Source organism: Physeter macrocephalus, chromosome 1 (genome assembly GCF_002837175.3).
Source record: "Physeter macrocephalus isolate SW-GA chromosome 1, ASM283717v5, whole genome shotgun sequence".
In the NCBI taxonomy this organism is placed as follows: Eukaryota; Metazoa; Chordata; class Mammalia; order Artiodactyla; family Physeteridae; genus Physeter; species Physeter macrocephalus.
In genome coordinates, this window is record NC_041214.2 from 55,949,070 (window position 1) to 55,972,088 (window position 23,019).

Sequence of the window (23,019 nt, forward strand, 5' to 3'; positions counted from 1 at the left end):
GGCATGTGGGATCTTCCCGGACCGGGGCACGAACCCGTGTCCCCTGCATCGGCAGGCGGACTCTCAACCACTGCGCCACCAGGGAAGCCCTGCTGGTTTGTTTTTTAATGTTCCTTTTTTTCTATTGATGTATAGTTAACTTACAATGTTGTGTTAGTTTCAGGTGTACAGCACGGTGATTCAATTTATATATGTGTGTGTGTGTGTGTGTGTGTGTGTATTCTTTTTTAGATTCTTTTATAGGTTATTACAAAATATTGAAAATATTGAGTACTGTACTATACAGTAGGGCCTTGTTGGTTATCTATTTCACATATATAGTAGTGTGTATATGTTAATCCCAACCCCCTAATTTATCCCTCCCCACCCCCTTTCCCCTTTGGTAACCATAAGTGTGGTATATATATATATATATATATATATATATATATACCACAACCAAACTATATATACAATGGAATGTTACTCATAAAAAAGAATGAAATAATGCCATTTGCAGCAACATGGATGGACCTAGAGAATATCATACTAAGTGAAGTAAGTCAGACAAAGACAAATATCATATGTCACTTATGTGGAATCTAACAAAAGGATACAAATGAACTTATTTGCAAAACAGAAATAGACCCACAGGCATGGGCCATTGTTTTAAAAATAAGATAACATCTTCTTCAGGAGGATCCATGTAGTACCACATTCTAAGATGCTTAATGGATTTGATTTATCAGGGTTTCTCTTGTAATAATAACAGAAACAATTTCTGTTTTCATAGGATTATCTATAGCTTAGAAAGTGCTTTTTATTGCATTTTCATAATGGGTTTGGTACTAAGCACAGGCATTGGTTCAAGTTCTGACTTCTCGACTTGCTGGGTATGTGACCTTGGCCTAGTTACTTAAGTGTTCTGGGCCTCAAGTTCCTCATCTGTAAATGGAAATAATAATCCTTTCTGTTTAAGGTTGCTGTGAGGATTAACAAAAATGCAAGCAAAGCATCAATTAAAGGGATTTGTATATGGAGGAAATACATAGATAGGAAGATGGAATCTAACTGGTGAAAGGCTTTCCCCTCTCCCCCCACTTCCTTTTATTTATTAAAAATAATTATTACCATGCTGGTAATCGCACCAGGAACTGGAGATACCATGGTGACTGAGACAGTCATGGCCATTGCCCCCAAGGATTATCATTCAGCTGGATATATTCCACAAATATATATTTTAGACAATATTTACCACATGTATTAGGTAGCTAAAGTGGAATCCTAGAATGTTAGCAGCTGGATGGACTGTAGAATCCCCTAGACCCAATCACTCATTTTAAAGAAAAGTACCAAGACTATGAGGCTAACATTAAATTGATACTAAATTGGTTGACATCAAATTGGTTTGTCAAACTGAATTAAAGTGACTGGACTATTCCAGGTGGTGAATACCCTGTGTTTTGTGAATTGACATTGGATGAAAGAAGCAAAAATTCCAATGGAGGTTTTCTGTGGTCTTCAAAGTTGATCAAGGACATTGAAATCAAGTGTGTAGGTATCTGGAAGACTTCAGCCTCACCCTCTTTCAGTTTCCCTAGGCTCTACTCTTCTTTTACTCAAGACTCTTTCCTGAAATCCCACTGTTCAGATTCTCCTCTAGTCAAATGAAGGTCTGGCAAAGTCTTCATTTATTGCAAATATTACTGGGAACTGGCAAAGGCTAAGGTTCTTGTTAGTAGTGTGCAACTTAGCATGGATAAAAGACCCGAATAAGAGTTTTGCCAGGTTGAGGGGAGAAACAGGGGGGAAGGAAGAGATTATTAGAGAAGGATTATGAGAGTCTTGGGAACCAGAATGAGAGAGTGATTTCTAAAGGGAACCCAGTGAATGAATGGGGACACTGACAGTAGAAAACAGTGAGGACTTGGAATTCCCCTAAGAAGTTATCTCATAATTGATTGGAGAGTAAGTGGCTATTTTTTATTTCTGAATGTCACTGAATGTATTTTTCTCTCACTAGATATGTGTACAGTGGGGAAAAGTAAAGTTTAATCTCCTCTCTCACAATGAGAAGGAGAATTCCAGGGATTGTGATCCACATTACTCAGGGGCAAGCCTTTCTTCTGGCCTGAACAGAGAAGAAGGTTAGAATAAATAGAGCAATAAAAAAACCCACATGCTCCCATGAACCCATGTATATGAGTCATGAAATGAGAACGCTGTAAAAGGGAACGTGCGAGGCGGTGGCGAAAGTAGAGGCTGGGCTTGCTCAGGAGGCTTTTTGGTTTTGGTTCTCTCCATGGTAACAGGAGTGGTAAAAAGTTAGGCAACCGCAGTGAAAGATGAGTAGCAGATGATTTGTTAGGGTGGCATTTTCCTTGGGAATACTGCAAAAGACTTCATCCTGCAGCCCTCCTCTGCCTAAAGAAAGTACTCCAAATTATTGGATTTTCTAAGGAAGGGATTTCCCTTTCTAAACATTAGCTAAAAATGAACCTTCCCTCCGGAGGAGGGGAAAAAGACTTAACACATTTTGGTTTAAATTTCCTTCTAAAATGTCAGAATCCGGGGCTGAAGAGAAAAGTCAGAAGGATTTTCAATTGAATTTGGGTTAACTCCTTCTCAACTTATTTTGGAATTCTACGTCAATCACCCAGCTTTTTTTGTGCTTCATATTTGGAACTTGAAAACCTGAGAAGGGGAAAAAGTATCCTGCCTGCTGCTGCAGAGAGAGATGCTGTATCTAAAAAGAGACTGTGTCTGTACTCGGAAGTAGCTTTCTTTGGAAAGAACTCAATAGATTTACTCAAGTTCAAGGCTTCCTTTAATTAAGTAATTCATTTAAAGAAGGAGCAGAGTGATGTCCTTCCAAAGAGTACAGTGTGAAAAAGGGTGATAAAAACGAGTAAATTTACAATGGAGGAGACTGATAAGCGCTACCTCAGCCAGCTGATCAGGGCCACCGTCAACAGTGATAACTCATGTTGGTAGTATGTATCCATGATATGATGGCATGAAAATGGCACTTTACTTTTGTGGTCTTCCTCCCCCAAACCCACAACCTCAGTCTAATAATGAGAAAAAACATCAGACCAATTTTAACAGAAGAGCATCTTAAAAAATACCTGACCTTAAATTCTCTTAGTACCTAAAACTCTCAAGATCATCAGAAACAAGCAAAGTATGAAAAATTGTCACAGCCCAAAGGAGCCTAAGGAAACATGACAATTAAATGTAATGTGTAATGGATGGAATCCTGAAACAGAAAAAGGATTTTAGGTAAAAACTAAGTAAATTTGAGTAATGTATTGGCTTTAATAATAGCATATCAACGTTGGCTCATTAATTGTAACATGTGTCATACTAATGTAATATGTTAATAGCAGAAACTGGGTGCAGGGTCTATGGTAATTTGCTGTATTATCACCTCAATTTTTTCATGAGTCTAAAAATGTTCTAAACAATAAAGTCTATTAAAATTTTTTGAAGGCAAAAAAATAATTAGGAAAGTCTTGAAAGGTCCAGAGTTACCCTTATTCCAAACTCCAATGAACTTTGCTTATGCTGTTCTGCCTTTCTGGAAAACTCTTCCTTATAACTTTGAACATAATTAAATAATAGTCTTCCATAAAGGACTGGCTTTCAAATATTTTCAAACACAATAGAGATGAAAAGTACATTTTACTTTTGATCCAGGGTACATACACATACACATACACATAACTGAAATAAACATCTCTCAAAATAATACTCTACAGGCTGATATTTTATTTCTTATTCCATTCTATTCCATTCAGTTTCATTCTGCTCTGTTCTATGTTATTGTCTTCATTCATTACAAAATACCAATCGTGAGCTACCATATCAATTTCTTAACCCACCAATTGCAACCTGCAGTTGGAAAAACCCTCCTTTAAGGCTTATCTCAGCTGCTAGCTTCTCCAAGATGTCTCTGCATTGTCCAGTTTGGCAGACACTAGTCACATGTGGCAATTTAAATTTTTTGTGCTCATTAGCCACATGTGGCTTGTGGCTACCATATTGGACAGCACAGATATAGAATATTTCCATCACTGCAGAAAATTTTATTGGGCAGTGCTGTGGACTCTCTCCATCCCTCACTTGGACTAATGAAATAGCCTACCAACTTGTCTCCTTTTCACCTTACGATCTTCCATGCTGCTGCTGCAATTAACTTTCTAAAATTACAGATTTATTTTTCTGCTTGAAATACTTCATTGGCTCTCCATTTCCTATGAAATGAAACATTCATGTATGGCCCTTCACAGTTTGATGCCTCCACCTCTTCTGCAACATCTCTGAACTCTCCTGCTAAACGCCATTCACTCTTAAGCTTCCATGTTTTAGTTCATCCTCTTTTCTTTTCTAGAAATATTTTTGTGCCCCTCTTCTTTTAGATAAAGTCCTATTTATTTTCAAGACGTAGCTTCTATGTTCTCTCTTCTATGAAACACTCTCAGGAGACCACTCTTCCCAAGGAATGTATATTGCTTTCTTTTATGGGTTACCATTGTAGCTTTTATACTGTATTATAATTAGCCACGTACAGTGTTTCCCCATTAGACTAGGAGGTCTTTGAATACTGGGAATATGCCACGGTCATCTTTATATCCCCAGTGCCTGGAATGTGGGATACTTATACACTGGCTGGTGGGCTGGTTGGCTGACTGAATTGTAAGGCTGTAGAAGGTAGGGACCACACTTGTACTTATTGAATATTCCCATAGCACAATGTAGGGGTACATAAAAGGTACTTATGAATTCTCATTGTCTGCTTTCAGGCAATAAGTTTTAGATTGTTTTCTAAGTACTGTCAAATTCAGTACAATCTTTTTTTGTAGGACAAAAGGGAGCTGGTACTGATATGACAAATACATTTAAAGTTTCCAATACTGTTGAAAGTTCATGGACTCTGTGGGGGAATAAAAAGCACTTCTAAAGTGGTTTTAAATCCCATTAAAATGGCTTTTTACAAGGGCTTACTCTAGGTGAGTAAAAATTTAAGATTGGTAGAAAAGTGGTTCTAATGGAAAAAAATTCCAGGATGAGAACATCTGGAGACCTGAATTCTATTACAGCTTTTTTTCCTCTTCATCTTTTCTTCTCTTCATCTTTTTTCTCTTTATTTCTCTTCATTCATTCATTTTACTTTGTGTCCTTGGGCAAGTTCCAAAGTCTTTCTGGGTCACAGCTTCTCTGTGTAAAGTGAAGATAATTGATAATTGCTTCTAAGTTTGTCTCAGTGATATAGTAAGGAATGTGAGAATAGTTTGTGAGCTCTTTAGAAATATTTGTAAGAGTCATAATGATAGTAATAGTAGTGTTTGTTGTTGTTCCTTGTGGATTGGTACAACTTTAAACTACTTGCAAGATTTTATTAAATTATAGAGTCAAAGAGTCTTCATAGAATATTCTATAACAGTTACCTCAACAATGGAGTGCTTTGGATATTTTACAGGGAAAAAAAAACCCTCAGCCCTTATTTGCTTGCTAAATGAACTTCCTGGTACACTGAGAAATAATAACAAAACAACACATGTATATAACCATTAACACAAACCACTATTTGAAAGACATTGCAATCTTTACACAAATCTTTAAATGTGTGCTGGGCAGGACCACCACATTCCATTGTGTGGGCTGTGCACTGCACAAACTTGTGTCATGGTTCTTGGAAACCTGATCACAAACTGCTTCTTTATGTAAACACAATTTGATTCACAAAGATACAAATTTGTATGAATAAAGGAAAAACCTCACATTGTGTCTATGTACGAATCAGACACAACAATAGTTTATTGGCTTCTCAGTTTCCAGATGTCTTGCTCTAAGTTTTCTATGGGTGACTGTAATGTTTTCTGTGTCTCACAGAAGGTTCTATTCTTGCTTAACATTTTCCAGGGAATTTCCTTGTCATCTTAGAATACTCTCCAGTCACCCTTTGGCAAGCAACTCTTCATGCTGATACTGAGGTGTGAATATTGGAAGTCAGACCAGAAGTGATGGATTTGAAGTCCAGGTCATTAGAGGGAGCTAAAAAAACCAACTTAAAAGTTTGTGATAAATCAAAGCCAGAGAAGCAAATCAAACAACCATAGGGCAGTTAAGGAACTTTCTTTATACATTCATGAATTGCTTGCACAATTTATAGACTCCTCAGAGAGGAAAAAACAAACAATTGTAAGTCAAAGCATGCTTCTGCTTTTAGGCAGCTAAGTTACTCAACGTTTTATAATCTTAGAAGTGAGTTACTGAAATAGTATACTAAGAGGAAAAAGTCTCACCAACAATTTAGCCAAGTTGTTGTTGGTATGGTGTTGGTTTGAGTAATACACAAGAGTAGAGTGTTTCTGTGGAGATCTGAACCAAGCTTTTGGCCTCCAATTTCCATTAACACCAACAAAAGCAGAACAACAGAAAACATGTACTTCTAGTCCAACTATCAGCTGAGGCCGCTGGGCATCACAGTGTGTGTTGAGTAACTGTAATTTCAAAGCAGTCCTTGTTGTTTGGCATTTTATGACAGACTCTAGAGGGATTTATGAATGAAGGACTTCTGGCTGGGAAAGGAAACTTGGAATTTGACTTTAACAGAAAATTTCATAATAGTTTAGGAAATACCAAATTCATGTTAGATCAATTTCAATGCTGTGTGGCTATCAAAAAGGAGATACATATAGTGAAATTAAAAATGAGAAGCACGTAGGTTAATGCTGAGTAGATGTTATGAATAGGAAGAGAAACTTGTAATAGGAGATGACATATCTTGCCTTTTTCCTGGTGTCCTGTCATTGACTCATATAGAAACAGGGCAATGGGAATTCTCTGGTGGTCCAGTGGTTAGGACTCTGTGCTTTCACTGCCAAGGGCATGGGTTTAATCCTTGGTTGGGGAACTAAGACCCACAAGCCAGGCAGCCAAAAAAAAAAGAAACTGGAAAAGTATCCTTTATTCCTGCCAATTTGGGAGTAGAGAGTAAGGCTTCCAGGTCAAGATTTTAACTGTAATGTCATTTCCTAGGATGAACCTCTTTATTACTATTTTAGTTTTTTTTAAAAAAGACAGAAAAACCCCATTATCCTAAGGAAAGAGGAAAGAATATAGCTTCTGGGTGGCTTTTTCCTTCTGCAGATATTGTTCCCAAGGCTGCCAATTTGTTTTTAGAAGTAAAAAGTGAACAGAGTTGCAACACTAACAGTGGACTTAAAGATGTTAATAACCGTTTAAATAGGGGGATATATGTATACATATAGCTGATTCACTTTTTTATACAGCAGAAACTAACACAACATCGTAAAGCAATTATACTCCAATAAAGATTTAAAAAAAAAATAGAGGGGCTTCCCTGGTGGCGCAGTGGTTGCGCGTCCGCCTGCCTATGCAGGGGAACCGGGTTCGCGCCCCGGTCTGGGAGGATCCCACATGCCGCGGAGCAGCTGGGCCCGTGAGCCATGGCCGCTGAGCCTGTGCGTCCTGAGCCTGTGCTCCGCAACAGGAGAGGCCGCAGCAGAGGGAGGCCCGCGTACCCCAAAAAAAAAAAAAAAAAAAATAGAAATGGAGAGAATAAAAGCAGACCAAAAGAAAAAGTCATTAAATGTATACACATGTTAAAGCGCATTATTCAAGATAGCCAAAAGCAACCCAAATGTCCATTGGCAGATGAATGGATAAACAAAATATAGTATATACATGCAATGGAATATTATTTATCTCTTAAAAGTAAGGCAGTTCTGACACATGCTACAACATGGATGAACCTTGAGAATGTTATCCCAAGTGAAATAAGCCAGTCCTAAAAAGACAAATGCTGTGTGATTTCACTTATCTGAGGTATCTGGAGTAGTCATCTCATAGAAACAAAGTAGAATAGTGGTTACCAGGGGCTGGAGAAAGGGAGAAATTGGGAGTTGTTCATTGGATGTGAAATTTCAGTTTTGCAAGTTGAAAACATTCTGGAGACTTGTTGCACAACAATATGAATATATTTAACACTACTGAGCTGTACACTTAAAAATGGCAAAGATGGTAAATTTTTATGTTATGTGTATTTTACCACAATTTAAGAATTTTAAATGTCAGTGAATAACTCTAAAAATTAAGAAGGACTGAAATTTAAAAATACACTTTAAAAATAGTCTGAACAATATATTTTAAAAGTCATTATAAGTCATTGAGAGTCTCAGGACTTCCCTGGTGGCTCAGTGGTTAAGAATCCGCCTGCCAATGCAGGGGACATGGGTTCGAGCCCTGGCGCAGGAAGATCCCACATGCCGTGGAGCAACTAAACCCATGTGCCACAACTATTGAGCCCACGTGCCACAACTACTGAAGCCCGTGCGTCTAGAGCCCATGATACACAAGAGAAATCACCGCAGTGAGAAGTCTGCTCACTGCAACGAAGAGTAGCTCCTGCTCGCCGCAACTAGAGAAAGCCCGCACACAGCAACAAAGACCCAAAAAAGCCAAAAATAAATAAATTAAAAACAAAAAAAGTCATTGAGAGTCTCAATTTGTAGTGGGGCATTACTAGTCTAGCAAAATTGCTTGGATGTACCATCCAAAACTAAGTAAATGAATAACCCCAAAGGTCTTCAAATAATAATTGTGAGGTTCCAGTTGGGGTTCCCTTCTTCTTGGCTTTCATGATATAAGAGGAAAATTGGAAACTGATGAACTACAAAGAACTTTCTGAGAGGAGTTTTGACCTGTTTAGGTTGATTCTTGGCATCAGTGAAATTCTCATAGTTTAATTCCCTATAGTACTTGTGGGAATTAAAATTCTGTGATATGCTTACCTGTTTTTTACAAGGATATGAAATAAAGGGCTCATAAGATCCCCAGACCCAGAGTATTTAAAAGGGAGTAAGAGTGGAAAAGTGGCCAAATCGTTCGACTGAAACTACTTTTCTACTCTCATTACAAACCCCTTTCCTGGCAACTATGTGCCATGTACGTCATAACAGTTCTGCCTTTCTCTTTTCTTCCCCAGTTCTTTGCCATCAAAACTACACTTTGGTAGAGGAAATACCTGCTTACTGTTTGTTCCTAAGGACTCAATTTTCTTAGAAGCTAGAAGCCTGAGCACAAAAAAATCAAGATTTTGTCTCATCCCTGCCTATTGTCATTATATTTCATATGTCTTCAGAAATAGAAGACTTTTTTTCCCAAGGAGGAGTTTGAGGGCAAGGAAGGTGAGTTACTGCAATACTGATTTGTCAGAAGCATACATGCTGAGCACTTGTTCCCAGTGTTCTGCCAAAGGAAATCCGGTTGCATAGGCAGCTGGTCAACCAAGACTCTTCCAATAGTATTTCTAATACTAATTTTCTGAGTTGTGTTTTTTGCATAGCATTGAATAGATTTGCTCATAAAACTTTTTATTGTTTTTGTTTATTTTTCTGTTCTTCTTCCTCCTCCTCCCCCTCCTCTTCCCCCTCTTCTTTCTCCTTCTCATTCTTCTGCCCTATTCTTTATTTCTTACTACATTGTCTGGAAGGCTTCTGGTGATGAGTTCAGTGTTTTTGGTGACCAGCAACATTGAACTGTCATGGGTGTGATTTTTTTGTGACAATAGTAAGATAGCCTGTTGCTTTTTTACTGCCCTCAACTGACCTGCTTCTGTATCTCAGTTAATTCTGCTTTTAGGAAAATGAGTGGAGAGCTAGCCTGACTCCAAGGGTCATGGAGATAGACACAGCACTGTTGAGGTGTTCTCTCTGCCAACCCCCAGATCAAGGGACATTTCCCTACTGGATTGGTTAGCATTCTAGGTCAGCTAGTTTCTGAGATGGGGCAGAGGGAGGTGATAAGGGAAAGGCAGGAGTAATAGAGTTATGTCAAGACATGTCATTGCCTTTAGACAGTTACATTAATTAGATTTTGCAATCTTGTACTTAGAAATGAGTTACTTAAGTGAGATAACAAGAGAAAAATTCTCAATGACAATTTAGCCTAGTGGATTTCTCATTCTCCTGGGCAGAACAGCATTGACATATTATGCTGGCTTCATTCTCTTTCACCTGCTCCCAGGTACATGGGTACCTGCATGCTTCTAGTGAAAAGTGGAAAAGGGCTGAGCTCCAAGATTATTCTTTTAAATGAGTAACAATTGTTCATTTCCTAAGAACTTTGTTGATTCTCAAGTAAATGTGGAGAAGGCTACTGGCAACTGGGCATATTAAGAAAAATATTTTCAACCAATAGATTTGAAACCAATTTAACTATATGGTCAAACTGGGTGAGATGAAATGTTCTTTTCCCTCTTTGAATAAATGTGGGTTTGTCAAGAATACCAGAGGAAATCTGCCAAGATAGAAAAATATTTGGGTTAAGATATTGTAGTAGGTTGAATGGTGGCCCTCTAAAAGATGTCCACATCCTGGAACCTGTGAATGTAACTTTGTTTGGAAAAAGTGTCTTTGTGGAAGTAATTAAGTTACAGATATCTGCAAAAGCTCATCCTGGATTACCCAGGTCAGTCCTAAATCCAATGACAAGTGTTCTCAGAAGAGAAGGCTAGTGAAGACAGAGGCAGAGATTGGAGTTATGTAGCCATAAGCCAAGAAGCCATCAGAAACTGAAAGAAGGAAAGGAGAATTTTCCCCTAGAGTCTTTAGAGGGATTACAGCCCTGCTGATATCTTGATTTCAGACTTCTAGCCTCCAAAACTATCAGAGAATAATTTTCTCTTGTTTTAAGCCACCAACATTGTGGTACATTGTTACAGCAGCCCTAGGAAATGAATTCAGACCTCTTCCTTAAAACCACTAGAATTGTATAATGTGGAATTCTCTTCAGGGGACAGAAACAGCATTTATTAAGTACCACTGTGGCAGGCACTGGCTAAACGCTTAACTTAAATGATTCCAACTTTAAAGATGAAGAAACTGAGGCCCAGAGTCTCACTGTGACCACATGGGGAGCTGGGTGAGAATCCTTCCGAGAGGCGTGGTGAGTAGTTACGAGCTCTGGCTCTGGATCCTGTCTGGGTTTGACCCTGGCTAAGTTGCTCAACCCCTCTGACTCAATTTCCTCTACTGGAAAAAAAGGAATGATAATAGAACTTCATTCATACAATTTCTGGGGAGATTAAAAGATGTAAAGTATAAAGTATAAATAATAAAACATAGGAAGAAGGCCTAAGTGAATGTTAACTGTTATGATTATTATACACTATACTAATGTACTATTGCTAAGCCTATGAATACCAGACAAAGAATAGAAGAGAATGAGATCATTTTTAAGGCAGAATGTGTCAACTTTATCAGTTGTTAAGATAGAAGCCACTTTTAGAGAGATTATTCTTCAGAATGTTTACTCAGTTCTGGTGTGGCTATCACAAAGTAGATAAAAAAGTATATTGCCTCATTTCAAAGATGAGGAAACTGAGACTCATTAAGTTTTTGTACTTCACTACTGTCAGAAGCCAAGGGGGAAACAACACTGAGACCCATTCTTGGGATTCTCTCACTCCAAAGTGCTCTTTCTATCATGCAAATGACTTTATAAATGCTTTACAAATGCTAGGTGTCCAACAAGTATTTTTTGAATTAGAAAAATCAAGCCTCATTATCAGTAACTTTAAAGTAATAGTGGAGCTTCCCAAACTATTCTGAACTGAAGAAATTGTTGCCAACTGTTTCAAAACCATAGATCTCTTAAAATATTGCAGCAAAAGCGAAGGATTAAGAAACAGAAGATAAATCTGTTTCTTTTTGTCCACACCCTCTACCTTTTCTTTTTTCCCCATTTACTATAGATTAAATGAAAGTGGGTAGGTGGCTAGTGGTAGCCTAGGTTTTTTCCACTCTATTTCCTTTTCTTTCTTTCTTAAAAATAAAATAAGCAGAAAGAAAGTGAATGTCCCATATGAACATTGACCAGGCTTACTTTCATTAATGTTTTTTAAGAAAATGTTTTCATTGTATCATATTCCTCTCTTCATTTGTCCCATCTGGTTAGCTAAGTACTTTTTGAAACATTTACTCCTTTCTTGTATCAGAGGTCTTCCAGGATAAGATACTGCTCCATTTAAATAAAAAATGAAGGATGCCGAAACAGAAGCAGTTTTAACCAGCAAACCCATAAATAAGACAGTAGTTAGTGCTATGTAATCCTGACACTGGCACTTGTACTGAAATTGGCCAGAGGTTCTTAACCAGGAGGCCAAGAACTTGGTTGCGGGGGTGGGTTGTGGAATATGTGAACCCCTTGAAATGTTTGCGAATTTTGCATACACATTTTTTGGTATACACTTCAAAGGAGCCTGTAATGTCTGTAAGCTAAGAACCACTGTTTCAATGCCTCATTACTAAAGCTAATTGCCACACTTCACTCCTTTGTATCATCTTAAATGCCATTATAATATCAAGTATATCATAAATGTTTCTTGGTTGCTTAAGCGAGAACCAGAAGCTTCATCTTGTTAAAGATGTCATCTTACAGGCAAAAGGGGCAGATTTCTAAAATCAATCAGAAGAATCTACCTGCCTAGAAGGGTCCAGGTCTGGGTTCTTGTCCTTGCTTTCCTGAGGAATGATTCTGTGTGTGTTACTTCTCCTCTCTGGGTTGCACCTTCTTCATCTGTGAAATTAATATTTGAATTAAATAAACCCAGATGCCTTCAAACTTTAAAACAATTCTATTCTGTGTAAAAGATTATTAAACCTCTTAGAGAGATGATCTCCCACAAACTTCTAGAATGTATTATAAAAACAAAGCATCACAAGCTAGCCTTATTTTAAAATTTATTTTTAGAGAAGTTTAGTTTGAGGACATGCCATCGGCTAGTGATTTCCCAATGTACTCTGAGGGCTATAAGGTGCCACATTACCATCTCTGGCAGGGTTGAGGAGAGGCCCCAGGTGGGACAAAGAGACAGAAGCTAAGAGCCTCACATCTCACATCTCACTTCTATCAGAGTAGCCTGCTTTTAATCTGCTTTATACACTAGGTTTCTGGGTGAGATTTTGTTTGTAGAAAGTGTTTCATAATTTTAATTAGTCTCTGTTGATATCTATGTGGGGGGAAAAAAAGGAAAAAGAGATTAGGTTAATCACTGTATTTATATATCGGTCTTTGAAAAGGCACTGGAAACATTCAGAAGCCCTAAGCCTTGTTTCCTATTTTGTCATTTATTAGCTGTGTCACATCAGGCAAGTTAGATAGTCTTTCTGAATCTTTGTTCTCAAATATAGAATGATGATAATATCTTTTCCACAGGATAATTGTAAGAATTAAATGAAATAATATTTGTGAAAGTGTTTTGTAAATGGTGAAGCATTATAAAGATGGTGAGTGGGTCTTTAGTGGTGAGCTCCAGGGCTCTGCATTTTGTCCTGACCATTGTAACATATTTGTCCATCTGAATTATGTCATAGAAAGTAAGGGTGATCAAATTTGCAGATGAACCAAAGTTATGGGGTGGAGTTCTAAAAGACTTAGCAGATTACAGAGTCTCAAAAATGACTGAGGGTAAAACTTTGGGAAAAATACAAAGTCTTGTTCTTCAGTTCAAAAAGTCAATTGTCCAAGGGTAAGATAGGGAAAAATGTGGCCCAGGATCAGTTCAAATAAAAAAGACTAAGGAATTTTACTTGACTTCAAGTTCATTATGAGTCTATAGTGTTGTGAAATGGTTGACAAATAAGTGATCCAATTGTCTTAATCTGTTTGGACTGTTCTAAGAAAATACCACAGACTGGTGACTTATAAACAACAGAAATTCATTTCTCACACGGTTCTGGAGACTGGGAAGTCTAAGATCAAGGCGCTAGCACGGTTGCGTTCTGGTGAAGGTCCTCTTCCTGTTCCTAGCCGCCCCTTCTGGCTGTGTCCTCACATGGTCTAAGGGACAGGGGATCTCTCTGGAGCCCTAAGAACACTAATGTCATCATGAAGGTCCCACTCTCGTGACCTAAGCACCTCCCAAAGGGCCCACCTCCTAATACCATCTCCTTTGGTGGTTAGGATTCAACATATGAATTTTGGGGGGACACATTCAGACCATAGCACCAATATTCTTATATATTTATAGAAGTACTGTGCCACCAGCTCTTGGCTTTGATTAGCATCCTTCTAGCTGCTGAAAATAGTCACTCCAGCAAGTTGAGCACATCCTCAGGAAGCTAGATGGCGAAAATCTGGAAGGTTTCCAATGGGAAACATTGCAAGAAGATTTTGGGGGAGGAACATATCAAGGACGTCTTAAAAGATCTAAGAGGTTTTAAATGGTGTTACAAGCTATTACGGAGGGAAAGGTTTGGAATTGTTTTATTGTTTTCAGAGGTTAATCTCAGGAAAACCTGGGGAATTCCCTGGCTGTCCAGTGGTTAGGACTAGGCACTTTCACTGCAGTGGCCTGGGTTCAATCCCTGGTCGGGGAACTAAGATCCTGCAAGCTTTGTGGTGTGGCCAAAAACAAAAACAAAACCAAAAAACTCAGGAAAAACTTTAAACAGTAAGAGTAATCTAAAGGGGAAAGGGTTGGCTGATTGAAGTAGTGAGAATTCCATTAGGGAACTGTTCAGAGTCTAGACAGCACCTTCTGAGGGTTGCTACCCATCAGAAGGAAGGGTTTAAGAAGAGATTACTAAGCTTTCATCACATCTATGGTACTATTTCTTTCTTTTTTTTTTTTTTTTCGGTACGCGGGCCTCTCACTGTTGTGGCCTCTCCCGTTGCAGAGCACAGGCTCCGGACGCGCAGGCTCAGAGGCCATGGCTCACGGGCCTAGCCACTCCGCGGCATGTGGGATCTTCCTGGACTGGGGCACAAACCCGTGTCCCCTGCAATGGCAGGCAGACTCTCAACCACTGCGCCACCAGGGAAGCCCTAAGGTACTATTTCTATAATAGTATTTAATATCCCATTGGAGAATGATTTGCTTCATTAAATTTTTTTCCATAATAAAAGAATATGGATTTTGAAATTGACAAACTGGAGTTTGCTATAGTGTGATATTCTGGATGTTGTTTAACCTCTGTAAACATCAGTTACGACATCACTAACACAGAGATGGTTAGTTATTTCTGTGTTGTTATGAAGATTACACAACATTGGTAAAGGATGCTTAATGGTGCCTGGTTTTAATAACGGCTCAAAGCTGGTAACTTTTATCACAATATTATTTGTTCCTCTTATTTTCTACATGCATTTTATTTCTTCTCCTAAGAGATTCCTTTCAGGTGACTCTATTGAACCCATAAGACACAAATGATGTAAGTAGGTAAAATGGTGACTCACATGAGTCTGGGAGAAGGAATTTGCCCTGTAGGTCATGGGGGTGGGGAGAGGGTACCATACATCTGTTTTGTATTTGCATCAGGGTTTCCTCCTAAATGGAGGAAACCTGTGGAACAACATTTTTGTCCTGATTTATAACCTTATTTTCCTGCCCATCAAGACCAGAAGTAGACCAACCTGACTGATTTTTTTCTTTGTTTAACGTTTTAGACAATAAAATATCCTATTAAAAATTTAATGACCGGAACTTCCCTGGTGGTCCAGTGGGTAAGACTCCGATCTCCCAATGCAGGGGACCTGGGTTTGATCCCTGGTTGGGGAACTAGATCCCACATGCATGACACAACTAAGAGTTCGCATGCTGCAACTAAGAAGTCCGCATGACACAGCTAAGAGTCTGCATGCTGCAACTAAGAAGCAGTTTAATATTCTTAGAAGAAGATAAAAACATGAGATTCCCCCATGGTTGAGGAACAGGCCAAGAGAATTCTCTTTAATAGCAGTAGAGGGAAGTATTAAAGTTACTAGGTTTCCATAGATGGTCACAGGTTGGCATTTCATCTTATTTAGAAGGTAATAGATAAACACTGCATGTGAGGAGGCACTAGGATAATTCTGACTAAAGATCTTACACAAAAAGAGGATTATCAAACTTTCAAAAGAAGCAAAAAAGACAATATAACACTCTTAGGTTTAGATAAGGCTTGAGTTCAAATAAATTTTTTTTTCCATTTTTCTGTCTTTTTCTGCATCAGTGAACATTTATTGATGTTTATTGGGCATGACATTCTGTGAGGCACAAGTATGTTCCAGAACAGAGATGAACTGGCACTTTGGCTGGTGGGTGTGAGAGCAGTAGAGGTATTATTGCCCCAGAAAAATTGCTTTGGATGTGCCATCCTGAGCTTTTTTCCTTCTTTCTTTTTCTAGTCCTTCAAATTTTCTTGTTCAATATTCTACTTATATTCATTCCCCAATTCTCTTTATAATCTTTTCAGAGATCTTGAACCCAAAGTGATAACTTTAGTTTGGAATTCCTAATGGACATCCTTCGATCTTATAATAGAGCTGAAAGGGCAGGGATGCAATATTTGAGTAGCAAACGGTCACCCAGGAAACTGCCATTCTGTATTGGTAATAATAGTGGATATTTATTGAGCAACTTATGTCCCAGAACTTTATATGTATTACCTTAGTTCACTTAACAACATTATAATAGAGTTACTATTTCTATACCCATTTTACAAATGAGGAAACTGAGGCATTGGGAAATTTCAATATTAACCCAAAGTCTCACAGTTAATGTAGAGCACACACTCTTAATTACTACTCCGCCAGACTGCCTCTCTATGCAAAGACCTCTGGTTACAACCTGACAAATCACCATGCATGCATGCATGCATCCATCCATCCAATCAAATATTCAGTATTTTCCTGCCCATCAAGACCAGAAGTAGACCAACCTGACTGATTTTTTTCTTTGTTTAACGTTTTAGACAATAAAATATCCTATTAAAAATTTAATGACCGGAACTTCCCTGGTGGTCCAGTGGGTAAGACTCCGATCTCCCAATGCAGGGGACCTGGGTTTGATCCCTGGTTGGGGAGCTAGATCCCACATGCATGACACAACTAAGAGTTCGCACGCTGCAACTAAGAAGTCCGCATGCCACAAGACCTCTGGTTACAACCTGACAAATCACCATGCATGCATGCATGCATCCATCCATCCAATCAAATATTCAGTAAGCATGTACTAGGGATATAAACTATGAATAAGACTGACGTACTCACTCTCCTCAGGCCACTTTCTAGAGAAGAGGAGAGACAATTACACAAGTATCCTACACAGTGCGATAAGTGCTATGATAGGGAAGTGTAGGGTACTCTGGGGCATAGAAAGAGGCTCTAACCTAGCCTAGAAGGGAGTGTCAGGACAGGCACGTCAAAAAGATGAACCAGTTTGCAAGGCAGAAATAGAGACACAGACATAGAGAACAAATGTATGGACATCAAGGGGGGGAAGGAGGGGTGGGATGAATTGGGAGACTGGGATTGACATATATAAACTAATATGTATAAAATAGATAACTAATGAGAACCTGCTGTGTATCACACAGAACTCCACTTTGCTGCACAGTAGAAACTAACACAACATTGTAAAGCAGCTATACCCCAATTAAAAAAAAAGTTCTTGTCCTCATCACTGTGTGCTTTGACTATTTTGTAACAAAAGGCATAAGGTAACCTCAAGAAAGAAAGGTCTTTGAAAGGTCTTTGACCTTTCTCAAGAAAAAAAGGTCTGTGTTTTTCCCCCAGTACTTGGCACATAGTGGCTGCTCAATTAAAATCTGTTAACTAAATGAATGAGAATTCTAATGCTCCATAATAACTCCTATATAACAGGGAGGTTTTTGACTTATTTCTAATTTGATTCAAATGCTTCTCCTCTAAGCCTGAAATAAATGTTCCCTTTTGACTTAAAAAAAAAAAAAAAATCAAGTCCTGCCTCCCTTTTAAGCCATTTTCTAAAAGTTCTATTTCAGGAGATCTGCCACACCCTTATATTTTACAAGAACAATGTGTCCTCAGGTATCTTTTAAGCCAGGTGCCCTGAGGAGAGATTCTAGGACGGTCCGGGAAAGCAGAGGCTTTCTGGTTGCTTTTCTCCTTTTTTCCAGTTGATCTGTGGGGTTCCATGCTCTGTTATATAGTTCTGAAAGATTTGTTCTCCTTTCACCTTTCCAAGTGTCCTGGAAATTTTTCTTTCTCTCAAACTCTCCCCTACCCTCTTCACTCTTTCAAAAGTGTTAGCTTTGGGAAAGTGGTCCTTAATTATTTACCACACAATCCTCTGGCAGACTATAAGAATCCAGGGCAAAGCAAGAGAGAAAGGCCACAAGGAAACTGAAAGCCCAGGCTAATGATTTCCCTTAACAAGAATTTTTGTTGTCATAAGGCGGTGTTTTATTTAGGTTGTAGTTCTTTAGAAAAGACATGAAGTTATGTCTTCCTTGTGCTTACTTGGAATGTTGGGGCTAATGTAATATTTTCTTTGGTGAAATAGCAGTAAATCCAAGGTAGTAAAACAATGCTGACGGGAAGGGGAAACCAAAGCTCCTCGGGGGAGAAGTTAACTTGGAGCAGGTAATCCTTATGACTCATCCCATACGTGACCTTTATATTATCTAATTACATAATTTTACTTCCTAGCCTGATGCCACAGTTTAAAATTGTACCTCGTTCCCTTCCCTGCTTAATTTTTCTCCAGAGCCCTTATCTCCTACTCATACACTGTATAATTCACTTAAAAATTATGTATTTATATGACAGCCCCTCTAGAATTTGAGCTCCTGAAGGGTAGGAATTTTTGTCTGTTTTGTTTATTACTCATCCAGGGCCTAGAATTATCCTGGTGCAGGGTAGATGCACAATAAATATGTTGAATTTAAGCATTATTAATCCTATTAATCAAAGCAATTTTAATAAGTAATAACTGATGAGGTTTTTCCTACATGTACATAATTTATAGACAACTGGTTGGACATTTAAAATTGTTTTTTAGAAATCTGACAAAATATGACAATAGGATCTCTACAAAAGCTTTGACGGTAAAAAACTGGTGAAACCCATTTTCATCAGCATGGTATGCTCTTCTAAACTTGTGCATGGAAAGATAAGCTTGGCCTGGTGAGAATGGAAAATCTTGAGGTTTCCTGTTGCAGGTAGACTTACTTGAATCCCTAAAGCTAAGGGTATACTTTGGCTCAGTGTACTCATAACTGTTCCTGGCAACAAGTTCAGGTGTTGCTTATACCCCCGTGAAACTCAGACTCACTAATTTTATATTCCCATTTCTGGACAAAGCATTATCATCCAATTCCACAGTTCTTTACAGCATCAGGTAGTTTATGGGAACACAAAATATAGAAGATGAATAGAGGAGAATATTAATTATTTGGGAGCTTCTATATTTAAGAGTATTATAATCACTGGAGATGCTTCCCAGCAGTAACATGTCAGTGTGTTCTGAGTACTACAGTGGCCGCTCCAGCTCTTCCTTTACCCCCAAGACTTCTACTTCCGGGCCAATCTAGTGCAAGTGAAACCGGGTTAGTCTGAGTGGCAGACAAGTACACTTTTGGCTGAGATTCAGGTACCCTCCCTCTCTCACCCACTGTGGCCTCTCTCAACAACTGGCCTAAAGAACTGATAAAGACTAGACTTATCTAGAAACAGGAGGAACAGCTGGCCTCACTGAGCTTGGATTAATATAAGGAGTGGATGAGTCCAAAAAGTTAGGGCATTGCAAACAAATTCTCTATAGGACTGCATCAATGACATTTGACATTTCTAAACAGAGAAAAGCTTGGGCAGGTGTATAAACATATGCAAATCATATAATATGTATCTCCTGTGTCACTAATTATTTCATCTATCTCATGTGGCCCTTAGGAAAGATCTTCACATAAACTATTGGTCTGGTGGTACATGAAGATTCATGAACTCCAAGTTCTAAACCCATAGGTTCTTTTAATAGCTTGGATAATTTATTAAAAACAGCTTTATTGAGATATAATTCAAACACCATACAATTCACCCAAAGCACACAATTCAGTGGTTTTTAGTATACTCAAAGTTATGCAACCATTGCTAATCAATTTTAGACCATTTTTGTTACCCCCAAAAGGTGCCTTGTACCCTTTAGCAGTGACTCCCTAATTCCTGCTCATTGCCACTCCCATCCCCTCCAGCCATATGCAACCACTAATCTACTTTCTGTCTCTATAGGTTTGCCTATTGTGGATATGTTATATAAATGGAATCATACAATATATAGTCTTTCATTTAGCATAATCTTTTCGATGTTCATCCATGCCATAGTACATATCAGTACTTTATTCCTTTTTATTGCTGAATAATATTCCATCGTTCCATTCCATATCGGATTTTATCTATCCATTCATCAGTCAATGGATGCTTGGGTTATCTTCACTTTTTGGCTATTATGAGTAATGCTTCAGTGAACATTTGTACACAAGTTCTTACAGGGACCTAGATTTTCAATTCTCTTGGATAATACCTAGGAGTGGAATTATATGGGTTATACGGCTGGGTTATATTGTAACTCTATGTTCAACTTTTTGAGGAACTACCAACTTATCTTCCACAGCAACTCACCCATTTTACATTCCCACCAGCAATATATGCTGGTTCTAATTTCTCCATCTCCTCTCCAACAATTGTTATTTTCTTTCTTTTTGATTATAGCCATTTTGGTTGGTGTGAAGTGGTATCTTCTGTTTTTGATATTCATTTCCCTAATGACTAAATGATAGTAAGAACCTCTTCGTTGATTGGCCGTTTGTACCTCTTCTTTAGAGAAATGTCTAAAATTCCTTGCCCATTTTTAAATGGGTTATTTGTCTTTTAGTTGTTGAGTTTTTCCTCTTTTGTGTTAAGAATGCGGAAGGTTGGAAGGAGAGCCTCAGATCTTTCACATGCTCTTGCCCAGGGTAGAGCTTCTGCAACACTGGTGGTGGATGAGATGCTTGTGGCCTGCTTTCCCAGGGAAATACCATAGCCCTATGCTGGGATCTAGGCTGAGAAGGAGTCCTGTGTTCTTGGCTGTACCCACCCCTCAGCATGGAGCACCATCACATCCAGGTGGAGTTTGCAGGGAAGTGAGTTGTGGTTCAAAAACCAAACTCTTGCTGTTCTTACGGAAATTTAGTGGATTGTCTTGAACAAATTTTTCTTCATTTGTTGTATTTCCTCAGGACAATTTCTAGAGACTAAATAGTTGTTTACCTACAATTTTCAACAGGAACTTTAAAGTTATAGTATTGTTGTTTTGCTAAGGGGTGGGTTCACAGAGCTCCTCACACCACCATTCTGGAAGTTGAGTCCCATTTGGATAATTTTTAATGAAGATTTTGCATCTTGTATACTTGGTGGTGAAATAGTTTATGCTGACATAGTAGATATAGAAATACAAAGGACAGTTTTTTACAAAAGTATTTGCAAATTTACAAACAGTGGATTAAGAAAACCAGTTGAAGCTGAGAATTGGTTGACTTTCAACTTCATATCCACTAAATTTCTAGAATGCCCACCCATTTGGTTTGACGAACCACTGTTAATTTATTGTTATTAAATAGTTGTATAGAAATCTTTGGGTAATGAGGGTGACAGTACATTTCATATGTCTGTTGTTGCTCTAGTAATCTATGTGCAAAACCATCACAGCCATTGAAACAGTCATCAAAATGATGCCTGTTTTAAAAAGCATAGGAATAATTTAGATGTGAAAATCAAATTATTCAAACCTCATTAGTTTTATGCACTAATCTAAAAAATTCACAAGGAAAACTGATCATGTATTTCTTAACTTTTGTTTAATTCAAAAGAACTACTGGGCCACAAAGTCTTGTAGAAAAACAATTTTCCCAACTTCCCTGGTACATTTATTTGTAGTTTTAAGGCTAAGATTTACATTTAACAATTCTTCAAATTCTTTATTTGATCAAGGGCTGGGTTCATATGTTCATTGCCAACCAGCTGAATGTCATTTTAGTTGAAACAGATCTAGAATCTCTGCTCTTATCGAAATCCTTCTTTATTATACCACATCCCCACCCGCATGTCAAGGTTATCTATATGTACCTTTCTCCTTGGGTTTAGAAGTCTAGTTACTTATAAATGAACATAATCATCTTTAAGAAAATACATCCTGCTTAATAATCATGAAAAAATGTTAAAATGTATTCCTTGTTGGAAACTCTTCACTTTTTGGTCAGTTGACTTGTGTGTATTATTGCCTCAAGTAGCTTATGGGCAAAAAAAAAGTATTGTATAAGAGCATGAAACAAGATAAAGATGAATATTTAAGAATGAAATCAAGCACCTCCCAATGACATGTCTCTGAATAGTTATTACTGAACTATACAAAGATAAATAATGAAAGTAATTAACAAAGTAATTTTCTCTTCTTTGGGCTGGGAAAGTTTTAATAATAAAGTTTGGCTTCTGTTGAGTGAGACATCTTAGTTTCTAACATAGTTAAAGGCAAATGGAAAAGCCCATTCAATTCTTAAAATTTTTAATGCAGTTAAATAATAAGCTGATACATTGCATTATGGCTTGGTATTATTTTTTTCCTTATAAAGACAGGAATTCTATCCTTCTAAAGCTATTTTACAGTTCAAGCAGATATTTGGAAGATGGAAGATGCTTACCTCCCAGTTGGGTGTATCTCCTTGCGGCTTAGGTGAGCACCCGTGCTTTGGCTTCTCCCCAACTGATTCGGGCTTCCCACTGCGCTGGGCACCTCGAGGCTCCAAGAGTTAGGTGTTCGGCCCCGCCCTCTGCACTATTGCTAAAACTCCAATTCTGCCAGACTGATTCCGGTGATTAATTATTGACAAAAGGAAAACACTCCCAGGCAAACTTGTGTCCAACCGCACTGCTCCCAACGACTCCTTCCAGAAGAGAATGCCGGCTGCACCACTCCCCTCCCCCCTTGCTCTATGGTCCCAACTTCCCACACGCTGCCACTCTCAGTCCTGGGCGACCAGGCTCATCCTCGGAGGAATGCAGCCCAGCGACTTCTACATTTTTAAATTTGGTTTCCTGTAGCTCGTTAGCACTTCTCCGGGGACCAGCCTCTCAGGAGGGGGTGCTTTCCGGATGCAGGGGAAGCCGGGGCTCTGAGAGCAACGGAGCAGGCGAAGGCGTCGCTGTCACCTCCGGCTGCTGCAGTAAAACCCCGAG

General features: G+C 38.5%; 2 protein-coding genes across 6 annotated transcripts in view; one reads left to right on the forward strand and one right to left on the reverse strand.

The window, feature by feature from the left end:
• Positions 1-22,969, reverse strand: part of SPTSSB (serine palmitoyltransferase small subunit B) — a 29,675-nt gene extending 6,706 nt beyond the window's left edge. Inside the window, exons 1-2 of one of the 3 annotated variants that reach the window (XM_007113992.3) lie at positions 22,485-22,969; positions 12,493-12,585 (exon numbers count right to left, since the gene is read on the reverse strand). The gene's annotated coding sequence lies outside the window, so the exon portion shown is untranslated. Of the gene's footprint in view, positions 1-12,488; positions 12,586-22,484 lie in introns of all 3 variants that reach the window. The other 2 variants (XM_007113991.3, XM_007113993.3) reach the window with 2 other exon arrangements.
• OTOL1 (otolin 1) overlaps positions 1-23,019 on the forward strand; it is a 231,812-nt gene that overhangs the window by 73,092 nt on the left and 135,701 nt on the right. For all 3 annotated transcript variants that reach the window (XM_055082768.1, XM_055082790.1, XM_055082809.1), the window contains 2 exons: positions 8,993-9,194; positions 14,688-14,840. The gene's annotated coding sequence lies outside the window, so the exon portion shown is untranslated. The remainder of the gene's footprint in view (positions 1-8,992; positions 9,195-14,687; positions 14,841-23,019) is intronic.